Source organism: Dermacentor andersoni, chromosome 10, assembly GCF_023375885.2.
Source record: "Dermacentor andersoni chromosome 10, qqDerAnde1_hic_scaffold, whole genome shotgun sequence".
NCBI classification, from domain to species: Eukaryota; Metazoa; Arthropoda; class Arachnida; order Ixodida; family Ixodidae; genus Dermacentor; species Dermacentor andersoni.
The window spans coordinates 81370199-81390788 of NC_092823.1; the positions used below are offsets into that span (position 1 = coordinate 81370199).

General features: G+C 43.8%; 1 long non-coding RNA gene across 1 annotated transcript; it reads right to left on the reverse strand.

Moving 5' to 3' along the window:
• Positions 1–1482: 1482 nt before the first annotated feature.
• LOC129388334 (uncharacterized) lies at positions 1483–19324 on the reverse strand. Its single transcript, XR_011890391.1, has 3 exons — positions 19194–19324; positions 5920–6147; positions 1483–1749 (listed from the first exon to the last, which is right to left on the reverse strand). It is a non-coding gene; the product is annotated as an uncharacterized lncRNA (long non-coding RNA).
• Positions 19325–20590: the final 1266 nt, after the last annotated feature.

The following is a 20590-nucleotide window of genomic DNA, read 5'->3' on the forward strand; positions in this document are numbered from 1 at the left end:
GCCCGCTCGACATTTGTGTACTAGATAGAGCCGGTGCACGACCTCTTTTGCTGATCTAGCACGTTACCTTCTCTTTCAGAGAGGTGGTAATAAATGAATTTTCCTCTTTTACATGTAACGACACTGACTGGGTGCATCTGCGCGGTCTCCTTTACAACTCACAATGTACTGATGTTTACAGGGTGACAATGACATCATTTTGTGTCTTAGAGGATAGCTTGAGCCGTACACTGATGTAGCCCCAATAGAGATAAGCCGAAGGAACTCACCAGTGAAAAGGTAAAGTGCTGTTTTAGCGGAGGCTAATGGTAAGAGGGGTTATGCCACAGAAGAAAGAAAACCCAGTCATTCAACTCACCACAGGACTGTGAAACCACCATAGAAAAATACTTATCACACTTTTTTACATCTTGAAAATAGAATGCGCGCATAACCCTGGGAATGTTCAATCCAAGAAACACCGCAAGAAGCAGTTAAGGCTCAGTCCGCATGTAAGTTTGCAAGCTGTCACGTCCAGACTTCGCGTTACGGGTGAAAATTTCTTTTTCGCGAAGCCATCTTTTCCATTTACCCCCAATTTACGGCTGCTGTCGCGCGATATTGACTGATACTTGACACAGTGCGAAGAAGCACCTGACGTTGTGGATAACGACGACGGCACCAATGAAAGCTTCACCTAAGATTATTCGTGCAATGCGTGGGATCCACGCACTCTTTTGTTATATTTCGCTCTCACAGGTATTCTGCGCTTCTAACTAGGCTGATAAGCGGATGTTTAAAGCCGACCAGGTACCTAGATGCCTTACAACTTCGAGACTCGTTGAGTTTCTTAACGTTGATATTTGGGTCCTCTTTTTTTCCATTGTTATACTGTCGCGTAGTAGTGACGGTAAAGAACACCGTATCAAAACTGTTATTGACGAAACTATGTTTTATTGGGAGAACTTGTCCCCCAAAAAGAACGTTACACTCAAAGCACAACGATAGCGAAGAGCACATTCTGCGATTGTCGAAATCTAATCAGCGGGTTAAGCACGTCGACTTTTATACATGAGTCCTTGAAGATTCGAGAGTACTCACTGGTACCGGGGTGTCTTCTAGAAAGTACTACACAATTCGCTTCGCGCATACATGCAATCAGATGATACAAGATGCGGCGACAACACAGTGGATACAACCATCGATAAGATTCGAGAAGGTTCCGATACATGCGGGCGCTTCCTACCCTGAGTGATAACATTTGTTGTACGGTGGAACATGATCACCCAAAAAAGATAAAAACAAGTAGGTGTGTCAATATTATACGAACATTCAGAAATAAAAGAAATGATAATCATAACAGCGTTTATTTCATGTCGCGTAAATCAAGAGAAGATCTGGCGACGTTTGTGTATCGCGACAATATTGTGCCTCTGCAATGTGCTATTGACAAATCTCCGCACAGGGCTTATATATAGAGCCCATAAGAAGACAAGAAACATATTTTTTAGAATATATAATATTTATTCATAGAAATGACTGCTTTGCATTTTAGAATTTTTATGACTCATTTTAGAAGAACGTTGTGATACAATGTGATCTGTATTCAGCTTTTCCTTTGTTTTGTCGGTGCTTCATTTCTATGTCGTGTGAAAGCAATAATGAGACCATATAGAGATGTCTTTCTGTAGTGATTGGTTTTTGTCGTTACGTTGGAACCAACAGCATAAGTTGCAATCTTGAGGTTCTTTCGGTGTCTTTAAATGTGCCCTGGAAAGATAAAAATTGATTAGGTTAGACAAGCCTAATAACATGGGTTGATGGCTTATATAAATAACAAAATTCAACAAATAGTTTTCTGGTTGAAAGGCCTGCCTTTCCTTTGTTCCTCTGTCCTACCAAAATACAAGCCGCAGGTGCTCTTTTGCGGGAAGGTTTTTAATAAAACCTGTGTTAAACTAGCGAGATCTATGGCGTACAGAGCACAGACGATTGATCGTCCTTATACTGATCTCGAGTACCTTAGCATTCATTGAAGCCGAGGAGAGAAATTATACGAAATAAGTTTTAGTTCATGTCATAAATTTTTGATGACACAATTATATTAAAGATAACATAGCCTGAAGGCATCAGCGCTTTCCCTTAGCGGTTGATATCTTATGCGACGAACTGTGACTTCTTCTCGGCTTAGTGAATCTGTTAATTAGACTAAGTTTGTCTGTGTATCAGACTCGCGAGAAGAGGCCTAATTTGTGCATATTATAGATGCGCAGTCAAAATGGCTCCTTCCTGTTGCCGGGAAAGCAGATATGTTGGTCGAGAAACCTTCGTGTTTATTGTACATTACAGCCAAGATCCCCAAGAACAAACAGTGAAGGAGCGCGGCCGATATATGTTTAGAGAAACAGAGCGCTAAAGGTGCGCAGTATAGCGGGGAAGTCATTGGTGATTGATTTTGGTTATTTCGTAACGACGGCCTCCTGACATACCCGTACACATGTTTCCCACACATTCAGCCACGACCGTGAATAATATGTATTGTTCTCACGTGGGTGTCTTGTGTAAAGCAATCCGTCGCGAGAAGCTACTTCGCGCATGATCGTTCCGTTTTACTGAACGGAGTGGGGAATGCACACACATGGCGCAGAACACGATAAGTTTTTCTCTTTTCATCGCCTTTTCTTCTTTCGCCGCATGTGTACTTGCATCGGCTTCTTTTGTAGCAGTGTGAACTTGTGTTTCTTAAAACGAATACCCTCCTGCGCCTCTGCTTATATAAAGCCTGTTCAAATGTTAAATAATTTGAATGTTCTCAAAATCTGGGCAGAGCGGAGCGATAACTAATGAGAAAACATGGGAATCCCCTTGCGAAAAGTGAACATGATAGGGTAAACGCTGTCGTCCGTCGTCACACATAAAGATTCAGACGAGTTCAATGGGCAACTTTCTCTGAGACCTTATCGGCGTTTACTCCCTTGACAAGAATATGGGGAGTAGTGAATAGCCTATAAGGAAAGGTTCGCCCACACAAGTCATTTGAATCAGTTGCTTTAGTGCCAGGAAACGATTTAGCAATCTGTCTTGAAGATTTTGCCGATATATACACATCTGGCAGATAAGCGGGAATGCACTTTAGTAGGACGTTTTTAAGGGCTAGTTGGTAAATACGTGAATTAAGGTTAAAAGTGTACGAAGAAAACGACGACAAGCGAAAAAAAACACAACACACCACCAGCGCAGGCGTGGCCAACCCTCTGTCATCTCAATGATTCCATGGCATGGATACGCCATTCACCTTTCGCCAGTAAGATTTGGAGCTTAGCGGATTAAAAAGACGTGTGCAGATCCCAATTTGGTCAGCAATCAAACCCTGGCGAATCTGAATACGAGCGAAGACAAGCCGTTGTCGACATATTTAACCACTCTGGTGCACGGGAGCGATCCCCGAAGCGTGGAAGACAGCATGGGCGGTGCCAGTGCTCAAGTCTGGAATTGATCCTGCGAACCTTGGGTCATATCGGCCGATATCGCTAACATCACTGGTATCAAAGTTGATGGAAATACTAATACGTACGAGGTGAACTTGGTTTCTTGAACAAGTAGGTAGACTGTCAGCATGTAAGACAACATTTCGCCCTCGGTTGAGTGTCCAGGAACGTGTCTTGGACTAAGCCACATCGAGCACCTTCGCGTCCAATCCCTGTCGACATTCGCCTTCTTTATGGACGTTGCCAAAGCACACGACAGTGTGCATCATGCTGGCATCATTAACGGACTCCAAGCCCTGGGTGTCTCTGGAAATGGTCTTCGATTGGTCCATAAATTGCTTACAGCGCGACATGTTCAGATTAATCTCGGAAATATAGTGAGCGAAAAGCGACGCATTTCCCTCAGCATCCCACAAGAAAGTGTCGAATCTCCCTTGATGTTTAACGTTGCCACGACCACACTTACAGACGCACTGTAGGTATGTTTGGCTGAAGTGAAAACGTCCATCTGGGTAGATGACATCCGCTTTTGGATTTCGAAATTAAATCAACATCGTTTGGCCCAGATAGCCCAGGGCGCAATCTCCGTCATCGAGGGTAACTTATCGTTGCTTGGCCTATCTTTATTAGCGAAAACATCTGCCTTCATGCTTATAGCGCAAGTACAACGGAAATCAACTCGCGTGTGGCTGAATATTATAGGCTACTCAATTCGCCGTGCGACTAGTGTTAGATTTTTGGACATCACCATCGACAGCAAGCTCCTGTGGCAAAGCGCCGTTGAAAGTCTTGCGGCTGCATCAGCGCAAATATTCAGTGCACTTCGTCGCATGACAGGTGTAAGTTGGGGGCACAATCCTATATATATGCTTAAATTGAATGCTCACTGATAACAAGGCGCATTCTCCCTCAGCTGCCGCTAATATCTCCATCAACGAGGCACTTGGAATGCTCGGAGGCAGTCTAAAGAAAGGGACTTCGCTTGGCGATGGGAGATCCTCAGGGTGCTTCAAAAAGAAGGGTAGTAATGAAGCGGAGTCTCGTCCACTCAGCCTTTATGCATTCCAGGCTTTGTTGACGCAGCTATTAGGGCTTGGCGAGTACCCCTACGGCGCGCAGCTTTGCCGGTAGCTAAGTGCAAGAACTCACTCCTATTGCCATGCGGCGCTGAACACCTTTCGATATTTACATTGGAGTCAGCTAAGTGGAGTCGCCTCGATCCACCATTGTCGTTATGGGACGTGACCTGCAGCCTCAGTATACCCCACCTACAGGCGAAAGGCACAATTACAACTGCCGAAGCACAGTTTCTTGTGCTAGACCACTTGAGCACAACGTTTTAATGCCACCTACAAATGTACACAGACCACTCGGTGTGCGCGCGAGAGAGTTCTGCATACCGTCTTATTATTTATCATGGTCTGGCCGCCTCGATCGCGTAGTTTCTACTACAACGCTAGAATGTGCCGCAATGAACGTGGCTTTTCGAAAAGTACGCGCTTATTTCGCACGTGATGTCGTGGTGCTCGCTGACTCAATTTCATTCTTACAACGATTACGCCTTGGCTTAGCTCGAGAGAAGTTTACAAGGCAATCTCTGGCACTCATTACAGTTCTAATGATCGAGGGATTCGCGGTAAAATTTCAATGGATCCCATCCCACGAAGGAATAGAAGGAAATGAAAATGCGGACGCTCTTGCACGCCTGACACTGACATATGCCCCAAATGTAATAGCACCAACAATTTTTCAGAACCCTACGAATGCAATCTGCATTCACTTTAGGGTTATTCACCATGCTCCACACCAAGCCTGTGTGACACGTGAGATTGCTCGCGAAAAAAGCAACGCTTTTGCGCCGCATCCGAACCAACTCCGCCTAAACAGCGGCTTGGTTATTCAAGACTGGGCGATGTGCTTCCCAGCTCTGTACTTTCTGTGATGATAGAGGCGACGTCGAACATTTCATTTGCGTATGCTCGCAGTTCGACGCAGTAAGAAAAGCGATGGGCGACAGGGTGGAAAAGAATGGTCCTTTGCATAGGAAATTTGAAGACTTCGTTTTCCCAGGAGGGTCCGTGCCTTTCAGGAAAAGAGCGCAATGAATGATACTTTTCCTCATGCCAGACACGTGGCTCTTGGACACCTGGGGACCCACATAATGACACATACAGAAGGCTCAGGTTGTTCAATTGCCGGCTACGTGTTCCAGGGTAACCCCGCCTGCTGTAACGCCACCACCACCACCAACATCATCTGCGAAAGAAAGTTCATCGAGACAGCACGGAGATAAAATAATTAAGATTAGATGCTATATTTCCTATATAAACCGAGTATGTTATGTCTGTTGTTCTAACAAAAACCAGTGTAGCTCGGCTGTAAAGACCTCCCTATATGAACATACAGATACCATCCCAAAAAATCTAATGGAAACCATAATAACGTGTCTCACCGTCAACAGGCTGCACGTTCAGGTTTTTACTGTGCAGCGGGTGTACCAGCAGTGCCAGCAGGAGTAGCCGCGGCAGCAGAAGCGCCGGGAGTGGCGGCAGCGGCGGCGGGAGCGCCGGCAACGGCGGCGGGAGCGGCGGCAGCGGGTGCGGCACCGCCGGCGGGCGCACTATCGCCTCCTGAACCTGGTGACCCACTAGGTGCTGTCTCTGCTGCCATGCATTGAGTTCTGCGAGCACAAACACATTTTCGAAGTTTGTGTTCCTAATATACAGAAGAATTAAACACATAGCAATACTTACTCAAATTACTTTTTGTCGGAGAAAAATATTAATTCCTTGTAAAACATTCGCGGCGAAGATGTCCTCACTGAATCTAAAAAACTCGAATAAAGTCGAGGTGAAATATCCGACCAATTCATCATGTATTACCAACATTCTAAAAAAAAACTTTAAATGCACTGCTCAAGCGAATGAATGAAAAAATTAAGAAAGCCCTGATCAGTAGAAAAGACCTGGACGTCGTGATACAAAGAATAAAGTTAAACCGAAATGAATCTTCGCAAGAAGAACTAGGGTAACTTACAGATTAATATAATTAGCCATACAAGCATCTGGGGCATGATGGCAAAATAATCATATTACTACATTTTGCAGAGTGCCAATCAGCTAAGGGAGTGGCTCATATTAAGGCTGCTTAGAAAATATAGCAGTTTCGATCGAACGCGAAGCCCTAAAAGCAATAGCAAGGCTTTATGTCACGCTGACGGCTCCACAGAGTTATGTCGTGACGAGGAGTGCTTGCTACCAGCGGCATCGCAGTCGTCGCGCATCGATGCTGCAAGAGGTGAGAGGGAACGAAAACCGTCAGACTTAGTAAGCACCCAAATTTACGATTACATATTTCTAGCTTGGCGTTCTCTTTACTTCGGGCTATCACCAGTGTATGCGCCACTTTGTTGCTTCTATAGAGCTATTGAGCAGGAGCGTTAATGTGTGTGCGCACAGCACTACAGGCAGCATCGGAAGGCAGAACACCGTTCTGACTCTGGTAGAACCAATCGAACGGGTAGGCGGGTACGTCCACATAGCTTTGTCGCTTTTGCAGTCACACTACGCTTTTCTGAAGACCTTCTAATCTTTTACTCAATGGCCGTTCATGCGCATCGATGATGTGACAGCACGGCGGCAGAGGCGCCACTGTGAATGGCAAGGGCGGAAATGCGCTGCAATAGATCTGTGTAATAGCTATTGTAAGAAAATGAAAGTCAGATTGGACTGACACTTTTCGTGCATACTGGCCACATGACAGACCAGTGATGGGAAAATAAAAAGGGCACAAACGAAGGTGTGGCGCTAGAAATGAATAAAGTTCTGCGACTCATGCGAAACTGATACTTCAACGAAACTAATTGTTTTCCCAACACACAAACAAACATAGCTATCTTACGTAAACACGCTCTTGCCTTGTTGTTTGTGCTCCCTCACCAATGGCATAGGTATGGCCATCTTTGTCTTTGTAAATAACAACAGCGTTCTAGAAGATGCATGCACGGCCGCACATATGGCTCTGGTATGTAAAAACAGCATCCTTTCTCTTTTAATTGTTTTTTAAATCCTCATGAAAGTAATCACTGAGGCACCTGTCTGTTTGAACTGCATAGCAAGCACCCCGGGCATAAATAGTCTGATATACAAAATCGTACTGTATTAAGGAAGAGTAGCCTGCTCCTTAGCAGCATGGCCACCGGCATGAGCTCGTGGTTGCTGTACTTCACTCGACGCTTCTGACCGCTGCCCGTTCGCTTGCGTCCGCTGATAATAAATCTCGTAGGAAGTGGTGGAGCTTGCTGGGCTTCGAACACCCTGGAACTTCTGAGTCACACTCTACTCCCCCATCATGACCGTAGACGCACACCATCCTTCAACTACTCCAACGGCACCGCCCACACTGGTTTGTGCCGGCGCCTTCCGTCAGCGATCCCCCCCTGTCTTCTGCGCCAAAAATGACAAAGATGTTTAAGATTGGATCTCCTATTACTAGCCAATGAGGGCCCACAACCAGCGGGATGATGTCAGCCAGTTGAGAAATTTACCATTCTATCTTTCGGACATTGCGAAACTTTCGTTTCTAAACCATGAAACCGACCTCACTACGTGGTTGGTCGTCAAGACTAGCTTTACGCAAGTTCTCGGTCGGCCAGCAATAAGAAAGCTGTGTGCAGAACGACGTTTACCTACCCTATCCCAACCAATGGGAGAGAATTTCCCGAGCTATGTTGAGGAGATTCTTCACCTTTTTTAACGGGTGAACGCGTTGATGTCAGAGGAGAAGATCAAACTAATAATGAAGGGAATTGAGAACGACGCGTTCCAAATGTAATTATCGAAGAGTCCTCACACTATCCTCCAAGTCATAGAATTGTGTCAGAGTTAAGACGAGTTGCCCAGGCAACGGCTTCACACCCGACGTCCCCCAAGTGCTGCCGACCCTCTGCCAAGAGTTGGAGTCGTCGTCGACAACCACGCTACAGCGTTCCTAAAAATTCAGGAGTTCGTTCGCCCAGTGGTTGCTCGCCATCAATCTTTGATGTCTTCTGTCGTTGACCCACCGCTTGCTTTGCCACCTCGAATTCGCGACTTCATCCATGAGCAAGCTGATCCAGCCGTTTCCCCAGCCCAAGAACATACGCCACTCACTGCACCTCCGACGTCGCAGAAGCAGTTGCCGACCTCGCCCAAGCACGCTTTAGTCCGTTCGCCTGCGTCCGCTGCTAATAAATTTCTTAGCAGTACGAACAATCCACATGACGGTCCTTAGGTGTGGCTTTGCATAGGTACTTTCTTTTAACGATAGCAAAACTCATTGAAAGCAAAAACTCCGTCGGGGCAGGTGAAAAAAGACAATGACAATTTCGTCGTAGATACGCGAGAAATACTTCAGCAGTACACCGCTTCTCTTTTTCTTCAAGGATCCATGATTTAACCCGCATTCGCCGCATTGCTAAGTGTTCAGGATCTCACTCGACACACACGCTGCCTCTTCAAGGAGCGGTGTGTCCGGGCCACCGTGGCCTCCTCACGGTGGCGCGGAGGAGGCCACCATCAGTTGTAATGGACGGGTTGACTATATTACAGTTTTCCTACTATCCTAAAATTGCTTGTTGGAGATAACACATTTCAAGTCCTTGAGATCCATTACGCAAACAGGCAGATGTTACTTGCACCAGAAATCGAAACACACATACAACTGGTTAGGTACACTCACTAATAACCTTCTTCATTATTTATTTTATTGCACAAATCGCAACAAATGGGCCAGCAAACTGGCCATAAGAATGCAAGGTTACACTAACTTTTTGACAAAACACCCTTTATGTACTGAAGCGCGAAAGCATCTTGAATACTCGTGTATTTCATTCCACTTCGGGGAATATGTCGAAAGAGGTATCATCCTTGAGATTATTTCCAACTGGATATATTTGGAAGCTCAGCAGCTATTTTTCATCAATTGCAATATGTGTCGTCAATTATTAGGAAGTCAATTTACGATTTACTTTTTTTCTTTTCCATGTGTTTCGATTTCACGTCCTAAAAAAATATAACGAAGCCACTAAAGAAGACAACTAATTAAAATCACGCGCGAAACGCGATTTGTCTTGTGGTACCGTCCCAAACACGTTGCACTCTAACCAGCAGCGTTATTAAAAATGATAAAACTTGAAAATAATAGCTATTTTTCTCTCCGCGATAAATATGGCTCACCAATTTCTGATTTCCTTGAACCTTATATTTTATTTTGTTCACCGTTTACAAAAGAACCTGCCGATGAACGTCGTGATTTACCATTTTAAGATTTTACACCAATGGAAGGTATTGATTTTGTAGGCCAGAAGGCATCGTTAAGGTTATAAATGGCGTCAAGTGGGCATCATTCTGTGGTATAAACGCTGTCGGTGCCAAAGTGTTAAAAACATGAAGTATGTGCGTAGTTCGGTTCTTTGAGTTATTTTTCAGTAATCACTTGGAACAGGCACCCTTCCGAGAAGCTAGAAAATAGGGAGCGTCCTTCCAGTCTTCAAGACAAATGACTGGTCTTCCCCAGGTAACCATCGTCCCATTTCACTCAACAGCGTATGCTCGAAAATCATTAAACACGTCATCTACTCTCATGCTGCTAACTTCCTAAATTCAGTGAAGTTCTTTCACCCCAATCAATATAGCTGCCGGAAAGATAAGTCATGCGAAACGCAATCAGCTTTATTTTTTCATGATATTCACTTAAACCTCGCCTAACATTCCAACTGACGCCCTGTTCTTATATTTCGCAAAGGCTTTCGATAAGGTTGCACCTTCTCGTCTTTTGCTAAAATTATGATGCCTAAACATCCATCCACTTGTTCTTAACTCGATCCAGTGTTTTTTTCACTAAACAAAAACTGTTCGTATACGCTAACCACCTCACATCTTCTGTTTCCTCCGTTCTGCCTGGTGTACTTCACAGCACGGTTCTAGGGCCGCTCCAATTATTAATCTGCATTAATGACCTGCCATTCACTGTAACCTCTGTATTACGTCTTTTCACTGATTAATGTGGCCTTTACCGCCCTGTAAATAACCTCACTGACGTCTCTTCCCCTCGCGGGGATCTTTCCTATTGAAGACTGATGTGTTATATGGCGCACGTCCCTGACGATTAGTAAGACTTTACACATTTCATTCCATCGTCGACCTAAGTTCATCCCTCCTGCCTACAAGATTAATAACTGTACTTTATCTACCAGCGACTCCTTCAAGTACTTACGAATTCATCTCTGTAAATATTTGTCTTGGACAGATCACGTAAACCACATACTTATTTCAGCTAACAAAATGCCTTATTATCTTAGCCGTAACCTCTTCATGGCACAACCACCTGTCAAATCAGTAGCCTATAAAACGCTCTTGCGACAAAAACTTGAATGGGCACGTGATATCATTGATCCTTACCAAACTAATCTCACTAAAGCCATTGAGTCTGGTAAGAACCGTGCTGCTAGATTTATTCTTTAAGCTTACTCATATCACACTAGCGTTTCAACACTTATATCTAATATGAACCTGTCACCTCTTACCTCTTGTCGTCGCATTTCTCGCCTATGCCTTTACCACATGTATTTGAATCCATAGCGGTATTCCATAGCTGGCCGCGTTACGGCCAGCTGATCCAGCTGGGTCATCGTGTTCGTCGAACAGACCATACGGACTCGGTAATGCCGCCACGAGCCCCCAACACTACATTCCTGCAGCCATTCATCGTCCGAACTGCCTGAGACTTGAATGGCCGTCCGAGACAAACTGCCCTCATCCGCGGTACAGCGAGCTGTGGATCTGCCATCGAGTGCTTTGACTTATCTTTCATCTCATCTTCATCATTGCCGCCTTTTCGTGCCCACCCCTCATGTAATGTCCTGTTAGACCTTTGAGATATTAATAAGCAATAAACAATACTGCTTCCCGCCTATTCAAATAAACGAGCATAAGAAAAAGGATTGTCCTATCTGCTACAGCCGATTTCCAAAAGTTCCACAAAACTTGAATATAATCACCCCTCCTGAGAACCCTTGTGCAATATATTGTACTTGAATTGTCTTTTTACAATGTTCCCTCTGAAGCGATTACTAAAAATACTCAATCTGGCTATCAAGTGCATCTGGAACTGTACAGAAGTGATTTATTCATTTGACATCTGTGTTGTCACAGGTAGCGAAAATCAGCCTTGAAGCGCGCTTCAAATTCTTTGCGAGTGCGTGGAAATCCAGGACGCAGCAGCAACATAGCAAGGTACTACACCTAGTTCTAACTTCATCTCTTCACTTAGGCAATGTAACATAGTTTTTACCATCAAAACACGAGATGGTTATTTCTTTCCTCTACACGAAGAGGCTGCTTTTAGAAGGATATATATATATATATATATTGACGAAGGCGCGGCCCTGGCCACAACGTCAGTAAGGTCCTGTAGTTTCTCCTATGTGCTTCTATTCTTGGGGCTATTTCCGTGCTGGATCTTGTGATTCCATGCTTCAATACTAAACTGGGTGTTTCAGCGAACACTTTCAAAACTTTTTAAGGGTTGCCTGTGGCAGATGGCACAATACTAGTTCATGAGGCGGTCTACTCAAAACAGCGGAAACTACCTGCATAAAGAAATTGAAATGCATAATCGACCAATACCAAAATTTACGAAAGCGGATTTTAAACTAATTACCATGTGGCCTCTATTGAAATATACAAATCCTAGCCATGGAGTTCGCAAGGCGGATCCACGTGGAACAAATCCTCAGGATGACACAAGTTTCGAGATATTCATTCCCTAACTTTGAGGTGAAATGCACTGCCATTCTAGTTGCTTTCTTAATAAAACGTCGATTTATGCCTTTCAAGTTGTTTTTTCGTCCATGTTCAATTCCATTAATTTATTATGTCTTTAATTCACTCAGTAAGTACACAAGCACTCTCCCCTATGTAGTCCTTGGTCTGATTGTTTGCTGACTTTTTATGGTATCATGATTAAAAATTGGGCCCTGTGGTTAACTTCCTTTCTTCTCGTTCTCACATAACGAGGGTCTCGAATCCGGCAACATTGATGCCTACAGACACATGTGTGGATTTATTGACCAGTTGTTGTCACCCAAAGAAAAGTTCATCATCCGCCACCAGGATTTGTGAGTGGTGGTGCTGGCTAACAGTCCCAAGGTAAGGTCTAGTAGTAAAACAGAAGTACCCAAGGAAGCGGACGGGGAAACAGTGACTAGGTAACTGAATTGGTAGAGCATCGCGTGCATAATGCAAAGAAGTTGGAACACTCCCCACCTGCGGCAAGCAGTTTTTTTCGTCCACTTTCATTTCCATTAATTTATCAGTTCTTGAAATAAATAGGGAAGTACACGTAACTTCCACAATGATGTCATTGGTGCCATTGTTTGCTGGCTTCTTACTATATATATATATATATATACACGGCAGCATCGCAAAGATACAGCCTTCAAATCCGTTCCTGTTTATTCTACAGATAGGCTTCCTGCACCCTGCACAGGCGTGCTACGAGCTACAACCACCGTCCCGAGCTGCTTCTATCGTCGACGAGGATCTGCTGATGCACCCAGCCTCAGTCGGCGAAAGCTATAGGCCCTTCCATGATGGCGCTGGTGTCACATCGACAGATATGCTGGGATCATCGATGACGACAGCATGGAGCGACCATATAAAGCAGGACGCATACGGCACAGCAGGCAGTGTGCACGGCAGCATTGCAAAGATGCAGCCTTCAAATCCGTTCCTGTTTATTCTACAGGTGAGCAGACGCTATGACAAGTCGTCTTAGTAACGATGTCTGCCTAATTCTGCTGCCGTGCCCACGGTCGCTTCGCGAACCCTTTTGCAAATTGTTTGTTTTCTTGCGCATGTTGTTACTTCTGGGTGGAGATGTTGAGTTTAACCCAGGCCCTACACTAGATGACATAGCAGAACAGTTAAAGGTAATTGCAGGGGATATTCAAGAAATTAAGAATGAATAATCTATAACAAACACTAGACTTAATGCAATTGACAAGAAACTTGAAAAGATAGCTGTCAATGAAAAACAGATCTCAGAGAACAATAAACGAATATCTAACTTAGAAAAAAAACCTAATGGCTATGGAAAATAAAGTCGAGGATCTGGAAAACCGGAGCCATCGGTTCAACCTTGTCATATACGGTGTTGAAGAAAAACAAAAGGAAACAACAGACATGCTTCTTGAATTGGTCGAAAAGAAGATTTTACACCGGTATACTTCAGATAAAAACCAAGGGAATCGAAAGAATCCACCGGCTGGGTAAAAACAAGCAAACTGATACTTCTAGACTAAGACCCATAATCCTCAAACTACTCGATTGCCGAGACAAAGTTTCAATCCTCAAGCACTGCCCGCTGCTCAAGGGCTCAGGTTTCTCTATCAGTGAAGATTTTTCTCGTAGTATTCGAGAAATAAGAAAGAAGCTGTGGGATCGAACGAAAGAATATCGGGACAGGCAGGAAAGGGTGTCGCTAGTCTATGATAAAGTGCGTATAAAGGGTCACCTTTTTGCTTGGGATAGTGACGACAAAGATTTAGTTGAAGTTCAAAAAACGAAAAAAACGACGCCTTACAGAAGAGAGTCACTCGAAGTCGACAGAAGTAACTTTGTTGAATGTGAACGCACGACTTGCAAATAAAATAGACCAATTCTAAGCTCTTGTTTTAGAAATTAACCTGACATTATTGCTGTCACAGAAATGTGGCTTCACTCCGATATCTTAGACCATGAAGTTTTGCCGCCGGGATATGTGATTGTGCGCAGAGATAGGGGCACTAGAGGTGGGGGTGTTGCACTTTTCTTTAAGAAAGAACTACGATGCACCGTTTTACCAGAAAAGCCAGAAATTGAGGCGGTGTGGTGCAAAGTACAGCTGCAGAAAGGCTGCATATTTGTAGGAGCTATCTACAGACTGCCTAACGCTGAGACAAGCTTTCTAGAACTTCTTCTGGATTATATGCATGATCACATGACTAACGAAAAAATTATCGTGGCTGTTGGTCTTAACCTGCCTGAAGTGGAATGGTCGTCAAGAAAAGTGCAAGGTACTGCGAATGACGTCATATTAGATATATTGTTCAACTTTAACCTCAAACAACTCGTACGCGTTCCCACACGTATCCAGGGCAAATCCAGTTCTCTCCTAGACGTTTTCTTGTTAGCGACCATTTCCTGAACGAACAGACATGCACCGAAATCTTAGACGGCATATCCGATCATAAATTAGTCCTATGAACACTGCCTCTGCCTGTTCTTGTACGACAGCACGGCCCTGCAAAACACGTTCTTGCATTCAATAGAGCAGAGAACGAAGCAATAATCCCATATCTCACTCACGAATTTCTCGTCGATAGATTATGTATTGTTGCAATTCAAAGCACACGTGATGCATTGTATTGAACATTTTGTCCCACTAGAGCGCAAACTTACAAGAAAGTATAATCCATGGATCACGTTCGCGTCCTCGCCGGACCTACAATAAAGTTTATTTACTCACTCACTCATGGATCACCCGCGAAATAATTCACGTTAAACGTAAAATTAGTAGGCTGAGGAAAGCTAGGAGGTCTGGTATAGCCGCTAATTTCATTACCCAGATTTCCGCGTTATCTAAAACAATGAAAAGCAAAATACGCGTTTCCAAAATGCACTACTATGGTACTACTCTGTCCACGTTCATGAAAACATCACCAGAAAAATTATGGCGTTAAGTGAATGGTAAGCAAAGCGATAGAAAGGCTTCTCCTTCAATAGAAACAAAAGATAAGGCGGATCAATTCAATCGCTACTTCCAGTCGATTTTTGCAATCGATAATGGACTAGCGCAACATTCCCCGATTATACCATCGACCAAAAATAAATTACTAGGAACCCCAGAAATAACCGACAGTGGTATACTGCGTCTGCTATTAAACCTTGATGAGAAAAAGAGCTGTGGCCCAGACGGGATACCAAACGCTGCTCTCAAACGGTATGCAGAACCAGCTAGTAAGTATCTACGCTTAATATTCACAAAATCTATCCAGGATTCACAGATTCCTTCTGAATGGAAAGTCGCAAAAATAATCCCAGTGCATAAATCCGGTGAGAAGACGATCCCATCAAACTACAGGCCCATTTCCTTGACGTGTACCAGCTGTAAAATACTCGAGCATATTGTCCTCAAATTCATCACAAAGTTTGTCAAAGACAATGATCTGCTACACCCCAACCAGTACGGATTTCGAAGAGGCCTATCGACCGTAACGCAGCTCGCCGAGATAATGCACGACTTGGCCCAAGGCATTAATGAACACTCCCAAGTTGACATAATTTTCATGGATTTCTCGATTTAAGCCAGTACAAATTTAAGCCAGTACAAATATCTGGCTGTGATAATAACTTCTGATCTCAGTTGGGCAGTTCACACGGAAGCTATAACCGCGAAAGCAGTAAAAAATTGTTCTTCCTTAAGCGGACGCTGCGGCACGCTGACCGTGACACTAAGCTTTTAGCGTACACCACACTTGTCCGACCGATTCTAGAATACGCCAATATAATCTGGTTCCCCTTCACAAGTAGCGGTATCAGCATGCTTGAAAATGTGCAGCGCAAAGCGATTAGATTTATTTTTAACCGCTATCGACGCCTTGATTCCCCCACAGAGTTGCTACGCTGTGCAGGTTTGCCATCACTCCAAAGTCGAGATAAAATTCACCGCCTGAAGTTGTTATATATGCTAATGCACAACTATATTAGGTTTGACCACACAAGATACGTCGAAACTAAACAAACAAGGCAACTACGTCATACACATAATCTCACACTCCAAGAATGTGCATGCAAGAACAATACATTCTATTATTCTTTTTTCCCTAGATGCATTCGGGAATGGAATACCCTTGACCGACTTGTAGTCGAACCGCAAAGAATTGATGATTTCCTTGAGATGTTGCATAACTCACTTAATACATACTCATCAACCTGATGTCATTTATATATATTTTCCATATGATTATTTATTTTTTCTATTGGCATGCTTGTCAATACTCGTATTCATACTTACTGTTGTACGTATATTATTCCTTCTTATTCGTACTTGTTTAGCATATCTACCTTGACAATTGCTATTATTACCGTTGCTTCCTGGAACCCACTCCTGTAATAACCCTGCCACAGGGTTGACAGGATGTTGAAATAAATAAATAAATAAATAAATATATATATATATATATGTACACACACCTACCACTTGGCATGTATCCACATTTTGCCAAGACTTTCATCCTGCTAAGCTCACGCGTTGAACACTAGCCGGGCACAACTGCGTGGCCCTTATTTGTCTAGCCTGTGGGACACTGTTTGTAATATCGGGCGTACTGCAACATTGCCCTGCTCATCCTCGTTGTCCTATTGATGGCAACGGGTCAAAATGATGAAGACACGCTGATGTGCGCGTCTTTTTCATTCTACATATCGGAAGCGAGCGCCCGTTCTTCGTCACACCATTGCTTAATTTTCGGAGGTACGAAGTTAGTCGCGAAAGTTCACGCCATGTACGTGATGCTTTACCGATGGTCGAAACCTCGCGTATTCAGCAATTACAGGGTAGGTCTTTGATGACAAAGCCGATTCCGCATTCATTCGATGCTTATTTGCATAAAGCGTAAAGCTAGGTATGTCGCTGAATTCAGGGAAGTTATAACTTGAAGCGTTCCACTGAGTGCTGGTGATCTGGCCGACTATTACATCGATTTAAGACTGGCTATTATTGTGACCTCCACTACTGGCATGTTTAAAAAAATCGGATAGAACCAGTCTAAGATCATTGCCTAACTAATAGGAGAGCCCGTAATTCGCGCAGCACATGTTCTTTATTCTACCTTCATTGCAGTCGACTGAGCGGAGGGTAACGTTACTTAAGTTGCCTTCAGAGGATTCGACATTTGTGCAAATTGGTACTGGTGGAACATCTTGACTGGACTGCGCAAACAACGAAGACACAAGTAAGGAGAAATACAGAACATCGCTGAACCGCAATTAACCTTATTGGAAAGCACACGCACTGCGCTTCTCTGGACCTCTGCTGATCGAGCACTCTCATGCCGCTCAAGGTTGTCGGCATTGTGACAGCGTACTGGTGGCAGTGCTCTTACACTCTAGTGTCGCGCATAGTCTGTACCTACTTTTCAACTTTTGGCACTGCCTCAAGTATTGGTGACATGTTTCTTGGTGCAAGCTCGGGCTCTACACATCGTAGGAGAAAAAATTTTCTAATTGTAGAATAATGTAACTTTTTCTTAGCTCGTTGCTCGGGTTAACGCATTGCTGCCGTCCGTAGCTCTAAAGGCGAGCCAGAGAAGGGAGATAGGCGAGAGCAAAGCGACGGAAGCTTCCGTTCGTGGAGGCGCACACGGCGTCGCGTGCAGTGAGAGCGGAGTGGTCGGTGACGTGAGGTAAAGCTCTGGTAGCTGCAACACGAGTAATTGCGTTGCCCTCCGCTGCCTCTATCGGGGAAGTTTTGCTGAATGACTTAGGCGCCTTGCGTTTCTGTTTGCCGTCGCATCCCTTTAACTAAACGGGTAACTATTACGGTGGCGATGCCTCGCTCCGCGCGCTTTCGCAAGCCGGGCTGCGCCAGTGTGGGCATAGAAAGCCGGCGTGCATTCGGGCAATCGGAGAAGAGCATAGTAGTTTAGACGAGGACGCTACAGAACATTCTCTACACAAACATCATGGAAGAACACGGACATTCGGCTCCTAAGGAGTTCGGCGAGCACGAGATCGCGTGCGAAAACGTCTAGCTGATAGCAGAGCAAACGCAAAAAAAAATGTTTTTTTCACACTAGTAACCGCCCTGTGATTTTCTTTACGCGGTCATGCTATCGAGACTACAGAGATAACACGTAGATTGGTGGAGAAGCCAATGACATTGTCTCGCATCTATAAATAAACATCATATGCCAATATCAGGTAACCTTCCGTTTGCAGTCTTCGGAATAGCCAGTTTGAGAATATCAGGTGGCTTACCGAGCCGGTGATTGCTTGAAGGCACAACAGCATTAGCAAGCTTTGGCTCTTGTCATATAAAGACTTCTACATGCGTTGGCATGGTTGACACAAAGTAGGCATCAAAGCTGTCTATCGGAATGCCCTAATATTTGTCTTGTAAAAATTTCGCATGCCTACAGCTAACCTTTATGTTACCATTGTTTACGAAATGCAGAAACTGCATCCCCTAGTTGCGTGACACGAGTAGTTACGTGTCTGAGCAATTCATCTGTGCTTCTTGCGTCATATAAAAGTACGTATCCAAACCAGCTTTCTCAGTTTTATGCCCTATTTGACAGACAAAGCTTTTAGAATTTTAGTTCTAAAACGTTCATGTAATGTTAGTTCTATCCCACGTGAGACAACAACATTCTTACAGTGACGCAGTAAAAGAAAAGATAGGGCTAGTTTAACAAGGTATAGATATTTTCGCTGCTCATTGCGTGGTAAAAGTTTTTAAGTACAAAAGAGGGAAAATAACACATATTTAGAATCACTAGTGCAGCAGCAATCGAAACTTTTTCTGCACACTCCTAGCTACCGCTTCAAGATTTTGAACGACATACTACCACTAGAACCTGCAAGGACAAGAAATGTATGTGTGCTGTAGATTACCACATTTGTAAGGGTCTCGCCGCATACTTACACAATCATGGTGCTAACAATAAGGGACATGATTACAAGAGCCTTCGAAGCAGCCATTGCGAATATTGTGCACTAGCAGGTCTCCACTGTACTGTGAACAGGGTAGCTAAGCGCCGCCGCCTTTTATACACGAACAGCTCCCGCCTCTCTCCTCCTTCCCCCATAAACAAAATACGTAGAGCGAGGTAGGGAGTGAGATAAATGCAGATTCTAAGAAGGCAAAGTTCATGAGAGCAGCATTATTGATGAAGGTGGGGATGATCAATAAAGTGACTCGGCCTTTCCTAGGCACAATATATCTTTGTCTGTTCCGTAATCATTTGTTCGCGTCCCTTTTCCATAGAACTTTTTTTCAGCGCAAGAGAAAACGTACTCGCAGGGTTGTTTGTTCTTTCTTTTTTTTTCGTTTGGGAATGATACAGCTGGAAAAACGCGCCCCTGCGGGCCTCTAAGAACGTCGCAAATGTAATCGGCTGCTACGGGTGGTGTTTTTAACGCCAGCATGAAAGAAACACTTGAGTATACTTGAGGAAAATAAATCTCTATAACGCTTCTACAAAACTCCTTGAGTAAAGCTTTCGCTAATTTCTAGCACAGCAAATATCGAATAAATATCGCTACGCTAATTTCTAGCACAACAGAATTGCAAAAAAATTACAAAATTGCACTCGGTCTCCTATAGCGCCGGACCTGCCAACGTGGACCTGTAGGACTTATGCATTCGCTCGATGTCCCACTGCTGCAATGTTAGGAAGCCGCTATTCTGCTGCTGCCCATTTTCGCTCATTAGGTACGTTCTACTGGATGTGTTATCATTCACCGGCCCCGTTCTCATGTACAGAAAACAGGCTGGTCGAAAGAAAAATTTTGCTCATAAAAAATTCATCATACAGCAGGGCGAAACTTGGCACAACTGCCCCAGAGAGATCATAGTTGTGATTATTTTTTGAACTGGCATGTGTTATAAAGTTGAACTGTCAATGCAGCATAACTCACTAGTAAACTAAGGAGAGAGGAGAACACAATATGTACAAGAAATACTTACAATTTGCTGCACACAAAATACAACTCATTTTATAGAAAGTAACTTCGGTAATTAGAATATGTTATTAGCGACAGCTTGCGTAGGCCCATGTTTGTTTTTTCTGAAATTGTGTTCACCCAGTGGCTGTCGTCTACACTGTAAAAAAACTGTTAAAGTAAAGAAAAGTAACAGAAATGTTCCGTATCGCAAAAGGATTTTTCTGTGAATGTTGTATGACAGAAACCTGGTAGAAGAAAAAAAACACAAATTTTGTCTTGTTCTTACAGCCTATAAATCAAGTTATAACTGAAATAGAGGCGTTGTAAATTATTGTAGCTGCAGAAATTAATATAAAATAAAATTTTAGGGTTCTT